Raw genomic sequence first — 12,025 nt, 5'->3', positions numbered from 1 at the left:
GAAGGTGGATCCCAGGGTTATATATTTTCCCATTACCTCTAAAATCTGTATTCAGAGAAAGTTAAGAATATATGCCATGTGACAGCCAAGACACAAGTAGGTATGTCTTGGAAAAGGTGCAGATGTGCAGATGAAGTGCTCTTTGAAGACAAGAATTCTGAGGCTTCACCACACATACTTTGTTCATGTTTCTAAGAGGCACCATTCCTTGGAAAAGGACACAGTGCTGAGAAGGGTGGAGGGTCTGAAAAGAAGTGGAAGATCCTCAACTAGGTAGACTGAAGAGGTGACAGCTGCAGTGGATTCTTGTGTGTCAGGAAGTATGAGGATGACATTTGCTAGAAAAGGGTCCAGACCTTTTGTTTATAGGGTTGCTATGAGTCATACTCTACTCAAGAGCACCTAAGAACAACAATCAAATGCTGAGAAAATATTTTGAGAATGTAGACCAGGTGAAGAAGAGTACATCAATGCAAGTGGAGAAAGACTCTTTAATAACTTACATTATGCATATGACACAACTTTGTTTTTAGAAAGTGAAGAAAACTTGAAGCATTTGCTGAAGAAGATCAAAGACTGTAGTTTCACTGTTGATGGGAGTGTAAAATGGTGCAACCACTATGGAAGGCTATATGGCACATTCTTAAAAAGTTAGAAATAGAAATACCATTTGACCCTGCAATTCCACTACTAAAACTATATCTTAAAGAAGCTAGAGCTGCCACCCAAACAGATATATGCACACCAATGTTCATTGCTGTATTATTCCCAATTGCAAAGAGATGGAAGCAACCCACGTGCCCGTCAGCAAATGAATGGATAGAAAAGCTATAGTATATTAACCCAATAGAATACTATCCAACACTGAAAAACATGGAAATCATAAAATATTATACGACATAGGTGACCATGGGAGGTATTATGCTGAGTAAATATCTCAGTCACAAAAGGACAAATACTGCATAACACCACTATTATAAAACAGAACTGACATGGTGGTTTGGGGTAACTAAGAAAAGAGGGGATACATAATGAATACTGCATTGGAACAAATGAAGAAAAGAACCATTTAAAAAGACTGTATGATTAGGCATTATACATACAACAACATTCAGAATAAAAGGTACATTGCAAAGAGGACTAGGGGAGGGGAGGCAATTGTGAAACAATGAACAAATTTTTTTAAAAAGTGAACTGGAGGAGGAGGAAGGGTGGAAGGGAGAGTGTGGTAAAATGTATAACAATGAATGAATGAAAATATATTTTTTCTATAAAATTACATTAAAATTAGAATAAAATTATTTTTTAAAAAGGTATACATTTAAATATCGAGTAAATCTTAATGTCAAGAAAACAAAAATCTTCAAAATTGGATGAAAAGGTAACAATACAATAAATGGAGAAAAGGTCGAAATTGTCAAGGATTTAATTTTACCTGGATCCACTATCAATACTCGTGGTAGGAACAGTCAAGAGATCAGCAGATGCTTGCACAGGGCACATGTACTATCAAGAGCCTCTTGAAAAGGGAAAAAATAAGGATATTAGTTTAAAAACTAAGAAGTGTCTGAGCCAAGCTATGTTATTTTTCAATTTCCTTGTATGTATTTAAATATTGGAGAATAAATAAGGAAGACCAAAGAAGAGTTGATGTCTTTGTGGTTTTGGCAAAGAGTATTGACTATACCATGGTGGCCCAAAGAACAAACAGACGTGTGTCTTGGAGGAAGTACAACTGGGCTACTCTTTAGAGGCAAAGTTAGTGAAATTTTGTCTCATATACTTGGCATATTGTTAGGAGAGACCAGTCCTTGATTAAAACATTGTGCTGGGCCAAGTAGATCAAAAAAAGAAAGGAAGTCCCTCAGTGACAAAGAGTGACACGTATGACAATGATAGGCTTGAGCATTATGAAGACCACAAGAAAGGTGCAGAATAAAGCCAGGTTTCTATCTATTGTTCCTGGGGTCAGTATGCATTCTGGTTAAGTTACAGCACCTAACAACAACAATGTGTCAAGTGCAAGAATGGTTATCCTTGGTGGATAGTGGTTGGTGGCACTCCCCTATTAAAACAAGCTTGGAAGCAGGAGTGGCATCAATTTCCATAATAGCTTGTCTTTGGAAACCCTATGAACCTGGAGAAAGGACTAAAGTTATATAGGTCTTTAGTTCATAGTGTTTCTGTAAGTCTCCTACAACTCGACAGCACTTAACAACAACAACAGCAGCAGCATAGAGGGAGATCAGTTGGCCTACTGGACAGGAAGTGATGCTACCAAGCCAAAGGTGGGTGATTTTAATCTGCTACCCTCAGGCCTTGTTTTAATTGTTTTTGGTCAAACATTCTTCTAAGCGGTATGGCACTGGTCTGTTTATTTGCTGTACAGAGGTAAATCATGGTTGCTGTGAAGCTGAACACTGTGACACTGATGTGTCAAATGTGAGAATGGTTACCCATGGTGGACAGTGTTTGGTGGAGTCCAGATTAAAACAATCTTGGAAGTAGGAGTGAGATCCACTTCCGAAATAGCTTGCCTCTGGAAACCCTATGAACCTGGAGAAACGATGGACGTTCAAGTGTCCAGGTATTTTGTTCATAGGGTCACTATGAGCTGCCTACAACTCGATGACACTTAACAACAACAGTATGTATCACCATAATTCTTGTATCTTAGATAAACCACTTCATCTTTCAGTCCTTCACTTTTCTTACATACATACTTCATGCACAATACAAATAATAAAGGATACTTCTTTTATGTTAGCATTTCCACCTTACGCAGTGAGTTAAGTGTCGGTTGCCCATCTAAAAGTTAGCAATTTGAACCCACTAGTCACTTGGGAAGAGAGCCTTGGTGGCCTAGTGATAAGAAGTTACTCAGCAATGCCAAAGTATGCGGTTTGAATCCACCCGTTGCTCTGCGGGAGAAAGATGGACAATCAGGGTGGTTCTGTTGTGTCCATGGATTCACTCTGAGTCAGACTGACTATGGGACAATTAATTTGCTTTCATTTATGAAAATGAAATATATTAATATATACAAACTTATAATTACCAAGCAGCATTGTTTGTTACGAGTAAGAATTTATTAGGCAGGAAAAGGTTTATCTGATTTCTTTGTTAGCTTATGTTATTCTTGTTATTATTAACTGGTATGTAAAAATTTTACACAGGCATGGATTGTAATATAATAAAAATATTAGTTCTTTACTCTAGTGTGTATATGTTTTTACAGTTACTATAATAATAAGTGAACTATTTTCTTAAGAAGTTTATAGACTTAGATTTTAGTTTGATTCTAGTGTTCCTATTTATTATCTGAATATATTTGAAAATAACATGTAAATTCTTTGAGCCTAAGTGCCTTTTGTTTGTTTATTTGTTTGGTTTTAAAAAGTATTCAGGGAATGAATTCTGTCTCACTGGGTTACTTTGAATATCAAATAATACCTATATAAAAAATTGTAAATTATAAAGTGCTAAACACATGCACAGCCCAGATTTTTTCCTAATTTGACTCCTCATGGGTAATGCTATCTATTGTTCACATTATTTCCTTCTTTCCTTTATTCATCTCGACTTCTTCCCTCCCTCCCTTCCTTCTCCTTTCCTCTCTTTTTTCCTTCCACCATGTTTTAAATGTCATTATGTGCTGTGTCATGTGCTTCATTTCAAATGAAGAAACAATAAGATCATTTCCTCACATTATTTCATATTGGAAATGAGCACACATAAAATAATAATGTATAAGTGCAGCGTAAAAATAGATATAGAAATTAGATATTACCTTTGGACTGATCTTTCTCTTTGAATTACACAAATCTTAAAACGCAGAAATCAAAAGTTGAGTCTTAATCACGGAGACATAAGAGGCTTGGCATAATCAACCAACAGCCTTTGAACTAATTCTGACTCGTGACAAGCCCTATGTTGCCGAGTAGAGCTGAGCTCCAGAGTGTTTGCAGGGCCGTAGTCTATTAGACATAGAAGAATTTCATAAAATAATATGAGCAAAAGTCTATGGTGATGAAGGATTGGCAAAAAACAAGTCTCCAGGAGTTAATCGCATACCCGCTGACATGTTTCAACAAACAGATGCTGCTCTGGATGTGCTAAGTTGTGCCAAGAAATCTGGAGGACAGCCAGCTGGCCAACTGACTGGAAGAGATCTCTATTTGTTCTCATTCCAAAGAAAAGGGACCTGACAGAGTGCAGAAATTATCGAACAGTATCATTAATATCACATGCAAACAAGATTCTGCTGAATTTATCTAGAAACAACTGGAGCAACACGTCAACAGAGCACTGCCAGATGTCTAGGCTGGGTTTAGATGAGGCCATGGTAGTAGGGATATTATAGCTAATGTTAGATGGACCTTGGCAGAAAGCAAAGAATACCAGAAGAATGTCTGTCTGTGCTTCATTGACTATGCAAAGGCTTTGACTGTGTGGATCACAAGCTGTGGCTGACTCTGAGAAAAAATGGGAATCCCAGAACATTTTATTATGCTTATGTGAAACCTATACTTGGACAAAGAGGCAGTCATCAGAACAGAGCAAGGAGACACTGGTATGATTTAAAATTGGGAAGGGTGTCTGCCAGGGATGTATTCTGTCTCCATACCTTTTCAATCTATATACAAAACAGATCATTTAGGATGCCGAGCTGTACGAGGAGGAATGTGGCATCAGAATTAGTAGAAGATTCATCAACAACTTGTGTTATGCAGATGGCACAACCCTGCTTCCTTAAACTGAGGAGGACCTGAAGCACTTGCTGCAGAAGGCCAAGGACTACAGCCTTCAATATGGATTGAAGCTCAACATCAAGAAGACAAAATATTGGCAGCATCATTATGGATGATGAAAAGACTGAGACTGTTAACAGTTTTAGTTTGCTTGGTTGCACAGTCAACACTCTTGGTACCAACAGCCAGGAAATCAAGAGACAAATTGCATTGGGAAAGTCAGCTGTCAGAGACCTCTCCAGAGTACTGAATCTCAGTGACGTCAGGCTGGAGACCAAGGTGCACCTGATCCGGGCCATAGTCTTTACAATTGCATGCTATGCGTCAGAGAGCTGGACAAAGACTAGAGATGATAGAAAGAGAATTGATGCCTTTGAGCTGTGGTGCTGGAGAAGAGTGTTGAATATACCATGCATGGACTGCTAGGAGAACAAACAGGTTTGTCCTGGAGAGGGTGAAGCCGGGATGTTCCTTGGAGACAAGGATTCTGAAGCTTTGTCTGACATACTTTGGGCATGCTGCAAGGAGAGACTGGTCCTTGGAGAGGGACATCATGGTTGGGGGAGTGGAAGGACAGCACAGGAGAGGAAGACCCTTGCTGAGATTGGGACAACGGGAGTGGGTGTGTCAGAGGTAGTGAGGTTGGCACAGGATAGAGCAGGGTTTAGGGCTCTTGTACATAGGGTCACTATGAGTCACAAGTGACTCTACAGCACATAACAACAACAAGTCTATTAGAGGGCAGCTCTGGTAGCCTAGTGGCAAGAAGCTGTGCTGCAATCCCAAAGGCATGTGGTTCAAATCCACCAAAGGCTCTGTGGGAGAAAGATAGACAGTCTCCTCCCATGCAATTAACAGCCTCTGAAAACCCACTGGTGAGTCAGCTATGGATCAGTTCCAACTCAATAATACACAACAACAATATCAACAATATTCTATTAGAGTCAGATCTCCAGGCCTGTCTTTACTCACAAGTAACATTGAACTGCCAATTTTGGGGTCAGTAGTTAAGCTTTTAACCATTTGTACTAACTCTTGTTGTTGTTGTCGTATTCCATTGAGTCAGAACTGACTCACACTTGACTCTCCAGTGGGTTTTCAGAGGCAGTTAATCACACAGGAGAAGATAGCCCATTCTTCTCCGGAAGAGTCGCTAGTGGACGCAAACCTTTTGCCTTTGGGATTATTACTGTGCAGCTTCTTACCATGTGACCATCAGACCTCCCTGTCTAATGTCTAAGAATTATTTGTCAGCTGAGCAATGGGCAAGTATATAAATATGCAATTTTTATTTTAAGTGAGAGATGTTTTATTCATATTTATAGGTTTTTAAAATATTTCTCTTGGTTCAAAGGGGAAAGGGAGAAGAGTGAAGAAAAATAGGAAGGAGGAAAATCACCAGGATAACTACCATTTTATTAAATATCAGGTATATTTTTCTGAAATTGCATGTTGTCTATATAATTATGTTCATCATTATGAGAGGCAATATAAAAATATGCATCTATCCTTAATGATATTCAATTCCTAATGGCTTCTCTTTATCTTTGACTCCAAACCAACAAACTCCTAATGATGGGCAAAACAATCTTGATTTTAAAATGTAATCTAAGCATGGATAACTATTGAAATAGAAAATACAAGTTCAGCCATTCTTGTATTTGTAGCGTATTGGAAACAATTTTTATATAGTTTTATTTCTTTTTTTTTCTATCATGATACATGCGCACCAGTGACAAATTTGCAGATTAACTGAGATAATTATATAGTTTAGCACTTTAGTGTAAGAAGAATAAAATATCTGAATGAGTACAGAATTTCTTATTTTTGCATCCTACTCTCACAGTTACTATGTCTGGTTTTGTGGTAATTGGGTCATACATAACCTTTTCCTTCGTCTTAGCTTCTTCATCATCGAACATTTTTCTGTGTGCCCCAGTCTTTTCATCCACCCATCTGTCTAACTGCTCCATTCACCTCCTGCCGTGTCTTGTTCCAGTCAGCTCCTAGCCCGGCCTTCCTCCCACCCACCCTTCTTTCATGTTCTAATGCACAGTGAGTTCAAAATGGCATCAAACTGATCTCCCTGCTCTTGAAGGATCACAACACCATTGCTGCCAAGTACGGGAAGTTTCTAAGTAGATTTAGCTTCTTTGTATCGGTTAGTTAAATGCCATTTTTAAAACAGCCTTTAAATTGCTTCCTTTGGGTTCTATTATTTCAAACAACTCTACTTTTAGGAACTATAAGGTTTTTTTTTCTTGTCTTGCTTGTATTATATATTTATATTCTATTTTATTAATGTTTGCAAAAATGTATTGCTAATGAAGTTCACTTAAACTCACTTATTTTCATATTTTAACTCGTGCTGAGGGAACTCTGGCGGCCTAGTGAATAAGGAGTTGCACTGTCAACCCAAAGGCAGATAAACTAATTTTTAGTTTGCAAGGCAGGTACTATCATTATCCATAAGAAAATAAGGCTATATGTAACATGAAACATAAAATTATACAACAACTATGAGAAGAAGCTTGGTATTTCATAAAATATTGGAATGAGAAAAACTATTTGATCCAGCAATCCCACTCTTATTGTTGCTACTATTGTTACTTGCCATCTACTTGACAAGAACTCATAGTGAACCTAAGCACAATAGCTCTGTACTTAGCCCTATTCTGTGCCAGTCTTACTGCCATGACACAACTACCCCCATGATCCCAGTAACCATGTCAAACCATCTGATCTGAGGTCTTCCTCTCTTGCACTATCCTTCTACCTTTCCAAACATAATGTCCTTCGCGAAGGACTTGCTTCTCCTGGTGACACGCCCAAAGTATGTGAGACAGTGCCTCAAAATCCTTGCCTTCAAGGAGAAACTTGTTTTGTCCTCTTCATGACTGATCTGTTTGTTCCCTTGGCAGTCCATGGTATGTTCAATATTCTTCCCCAGAACCACAGCTCAGAGATGTTGATTTTTCTTCTGTCATTTTTATTTATTGTCCAGCCTTCTGATGCAAGCAAGTAAGTGAGACGACCACGGCCTGCTTTAGGTGAACCTTAGTCTCTAGACTGATATCGTTGCTCCTCAGCGCTCTGGAGAGATCCCTGATAGCAGATATTTTTAATGCAATTTGGCTTTCGATTTCCTGGCTGCTGGTGCTAAGAGTCTTGATTGTGAAATTGAGTAAGCTGAAGTTGTTAACGATCCCCAATCTCTTCTCCATCAGTAATTAGGCTACCAATAGGCTCAGGAGTGAGAATCTTTGTTTTCTTGATGTTGAGCTTCAATCCATACTAAAGACTGCAGTCCTTGACCTTCTGCAGCAAATGCTTCAGGTCCTCCTCAGTTTCAGTGAGCAGGATTGTGTCATCTGCATAGCACAGGCTGTTAATTAGTCTTCATCCAATCCTACATGCACATTCTTCTTCATAAAGTTCAGCCTCCCCAGTGATCTACGTTCTGCATATAGATCAAAAAGGAATGGGGAAAAGACATATTCCTGATGTACTCCTTTTCTGATTTCCAGTAATAACCCTATTACTAATTATATATTCTACAAAAATAAGAGCTGTCATATGAAAACCCATGCTAATTGCAGCATTACTTACAAGAGCAAATATATGGAAAAACTACGGTATTCTACAAATGAATGGCTAAGGAAGCTATGCATGCTATATTCACACAGTGCAATAATACATGACACCAGAGAACAATCAAGAATTCTCAAACACTGCATAACATGGTTTAATCTAGAGGACGTTAGGCAGAGTGACATAAGTCATTCACAAAAGGACAAATGTTATGTAAGACCACTTTCATTAAAACCTAAAGAAAAATTTATACATAGAAGAAAGGCAAGAGAGAGAGAAAGAAGAAAGAGGAGGAGGAAGAGGAGGAGGAAGGGGAGGGGGAGGAGGAGGAAAGAAAAAGAAAGTGAAAGAAAGAAGAAAAATAAAGAGAAAAAAAGAGGAAGGAAGGAAGGAAGGGAGGGAGGGAGGGAGAGAGGGAGAGAGGGAGGGAGGTTGGTTGGTTTACAATCTTCTAAAAAATAAGAAAGAGAGGAAGGAGGAGAAAGAGGAGAGAGAGAGAGAGAGAAAGAGAGAGAAGGAAAAGATGGTGGGAGAAAGGAGGAATGAAGGAGTCAATCCTTAACCACCCAGCTTGTTAGAGAGTGAGTCCAGATTTTAGCTCAGGTTCTATGCCCTAGTGGTAAGGAGGTGGTAAGGAGTCCTAATCCAGCTGCTCTAAGGAAGAAAAATAGGCAATCTCCACCTGTGTATGTCCAGTCTCTGAAAACCCATAGGACAGTAAGCTGAGTCGAAACCAATAGTACATAACAAGACTTTTGTTTAACACTTTACAACTACACGCATCTTTCCAGAGTCCATGTCCTTAACTTACTGTCTATTCAGTAATAATAGTAAGCCTTTCATCTACTTTAAAAATATTTTATTTAAAATCAAATGAATCGACACAGTCAGAGATAATTGATATATTTGGTACTAAAACGTATATTTTATATTAATACTCAAGAGCATCAGACTCAAGGCCAACAGAAACTGGCTGATGAGCTACTTATGACCTTGACCTTTTTGATACACTTTTCCTAAGTGTATACAGAAGGATACTGATAAGCTTATTTCATTGCATCATTCTGTCCATCACAGTAGATTTCTGGTAAATACTAGTTGTTACTTGAAAAGTTCTGATTTCAGTTCCTCAATTAGTTCAATCCCAGAGAACACACAGGTAAACAATACGGGAGGCCATGTATAGCAGCATACTGTTTAATAAGCACCTATGGTGTAGGTGGACTAAGGCTGAAAATGGTGCCAGTACCATGAAATGTCAGGGCAGAAGTTTTTATATTCTCTGTTGTTATTGTTGTCTTCAAGTTGATCATGACTCATAGTGACCCTGTGAAACAATAGTACTGAAGCCCCTCTAATCAGCCGGAAATGTTGCTTGATGTAATGGGTAAGTGTTATTTAGGTCAGCCCCTCTTCTGGCCTAGTGTCTAGGATGTGCAGGGTTTAACTGCTCATGGAGGGGGCCTTCATCCTCATGGTATAGTGGTTTGACATGTAGAATGAAGGAGGAAATCCAGAGCCTAAAGTATCCTATCAGTCCTAGGAAAGAATTTCTAGTATGGGGTGCAGGGATGGGAAGGACTGGAGGAGAGGTTTGTGTTGGTGGAAAGCCCTCAAGTGTAGAGGGTAAGATATAGGTGTAGGTAGTTGACAAAGGAGTACTTAATTTGCACATTTTTTGGAGGGGAGAGTCCTTCTACTAGCAGTTTAAGAAAGAGATGCTATTGATAATACAATCCTCTTGGAAGGGCCACACAGAAACAGATCGTCGACATATTGAAGGAGCCTGGTTCTAGAGACAGACTGCAAAGGCCACAGGCAAAGGTCTGTCAAAAAAATGGGTGCTATCTCTAAAACCCTGAGGCAACATGTGAGATGATGTGAGAGGTGGGTATCAGGGTCTTCTAACATGAAGGCAAAAAATCTTGAGAGTCGGTGTAAAGGAGTTATGGAAAAGGTATCCTTTAAGACTAGGAAAGAAAAGTGGGTGGTGTTGGAGGAGACTGATGAAAGGAGAGTGTATGGGTTAGGAACTACCAGCACATTGGAAGTACAGCTTGATTAAGGAACCTGAGGTCTTGGATTAGACCAGGGTCTGGTGCTTTGCTACAGAGGTTGTAGACATATCCCAGATAATGGAATTGTCAATAGAAAGAGGAAAAGGAAAGGGTTCTGAAGGCTCAGGCTGGGGTTGTTGGAGGAGTAGGAGAAAAATAGGAGTGTTGGAGGGGTCAGGGTGTGCTGATTAAGTCTTACTGGAGGGGTGGATATGGAGAATGATATCAAGTTTAGCAAGTATATTCCTGCTCAGAAGAGGAGACCTGAGGGCAGAACGAGGAAGGATTGTTGTTGTTGATTGCCTTCGAGTTTAGCACAACTCATAGAGTCCCTACGAACAAAAAGTCTGAAACTTTTCTATAACTAACATTTATCAACCATTAATGCATTTGACACATCAGCATCACAGTGTTCAGCCTCACAGCAAGCACAGTTACTGCTGTATGGCAAGTGGACACACCGAGGCTATACGACCTAGAGGAATGTTTGAACAAAAACAATGAAAGACAGGCCTGAGGGCAGCAGATTAGAAGTCACCCACCTTTGGTTTGGTAGCTTCGCTTTCTGTCCACTGGGCCAAGGGATGGCTCTCTATCTTGTTGCTAAGTGCCATCAAGTCTCAGGTGACTCATAGCGACCCTTTGAAGGTCATTGAGTTTCTGGAGGCATGTTGTTTAGGAAGTAGATGCCAAACTCTGTAGAAAACAATGGAGTGGAGGAATAGGCCGGGAGCTGGAGACTTTTTCTTTGATTCCACAACAGAGACTTGAGAGTGTTTGGTGGGTCCCAAAAACTTAGAGAAGACTAGATTGCCCTGGTATAAATCAGGAAATATACTGGTTTACTTGCCACCACCAGGATTTGTTCTTGGTTCAGATGAAGAGATGGTAGTCACCAGGGCATCTGTTCCAGGGCACCTTCAGTCTTCAGTGGCAAGGCCGATGAGATTTAAGTAGGAAGATTTGGCCAGCTCAGGAAGGGATGGTGAGGGTCCTTGCTGGGTCTACGCACAGTCTACCTTCCAATGGGGCCCTCTGCTGAGGTGTAACTGTGGTGGCTTACGTGGAGTAGAGCAGTGCTTAGACCAGTGGCCTTCATTGCTGCACTTGACATAGGCACTATGTGCGGATCGATCACCAGAAGATCTTTGGGTAGAGCCATGGACATGTGGGCTTGCAGAACCCCTGATAGTGGAAGCAAGCTTTTGAAACTCTACCTGCTTCTGTCATTTACTTTCTTCATTACGATTATTAAAAACTTTAAAGGCCAAATTGAGAAGCTGTTGTCGTGGAGTTTGAGGGCCATTGTCTAGCTTCTGAAGCTTGTGCTGGATATCAGGGGTGGACTGGGGATGAATAAGAATTTTAAAATAATAGTTTCCTCTAGGTTAGCTGGTTAGTTGGTATACTTTCTCATGGCTTCAGTTAAATGAAAGAGAAATAAAAGGGTTTTGTTAGGACCCAGGGTAATTTCGGAAAGTTTTTCCACAGTTAACTGCCTTTTGGGTACCCTTTTTAAGTCCTGCAATGAGGCATGCAATCATGTGGTCTTGATGGCAGTATCCAAGAGTCCTGTCTTGATAATCCCAGTGAGAGTCCTGGTTAGGGACTGCTTCTACACGAGTA

At 39.8% G+C, this 12,025-nt stretch overlaps 1 pseudogene; it reads right to left on the bottom strand.

The window, feature by feature from the left end:
* Positions 1–3,858: 3,858 nt before the first annotated feature.
* On the bottom strand, positions 3,859–11,567 carry LOC102867207 (annotated as a pseudogene).
* Between the last annotated feature and the right edge of the window lie 458 nt (positions 11,568–12,025).

The sequence above is a fragment of the Elephantulus edwardii genome, unplaced genomic scaffold (genome assembly GCF_000299155.1).
Source record: "Elephantulus edwardii isolate Elephantulus edwardi_28Jun2011 unplaced genomic scaffold, EleEdw1.0 scaffold00169, whole genome shotgun sequence".
In the NCBI taxonomy this organism is placed as follows: Eukaryota; Metazoa; Chordata; class Mammalia; order Macroscelidea; family Macroscelididae; genus Elephantulus; species Elephantulus edwardii.
Note: the sequence above shows the minus strand (reverse complement) of the source record. Positions and strands in the feature narration are given on the sequence as shown.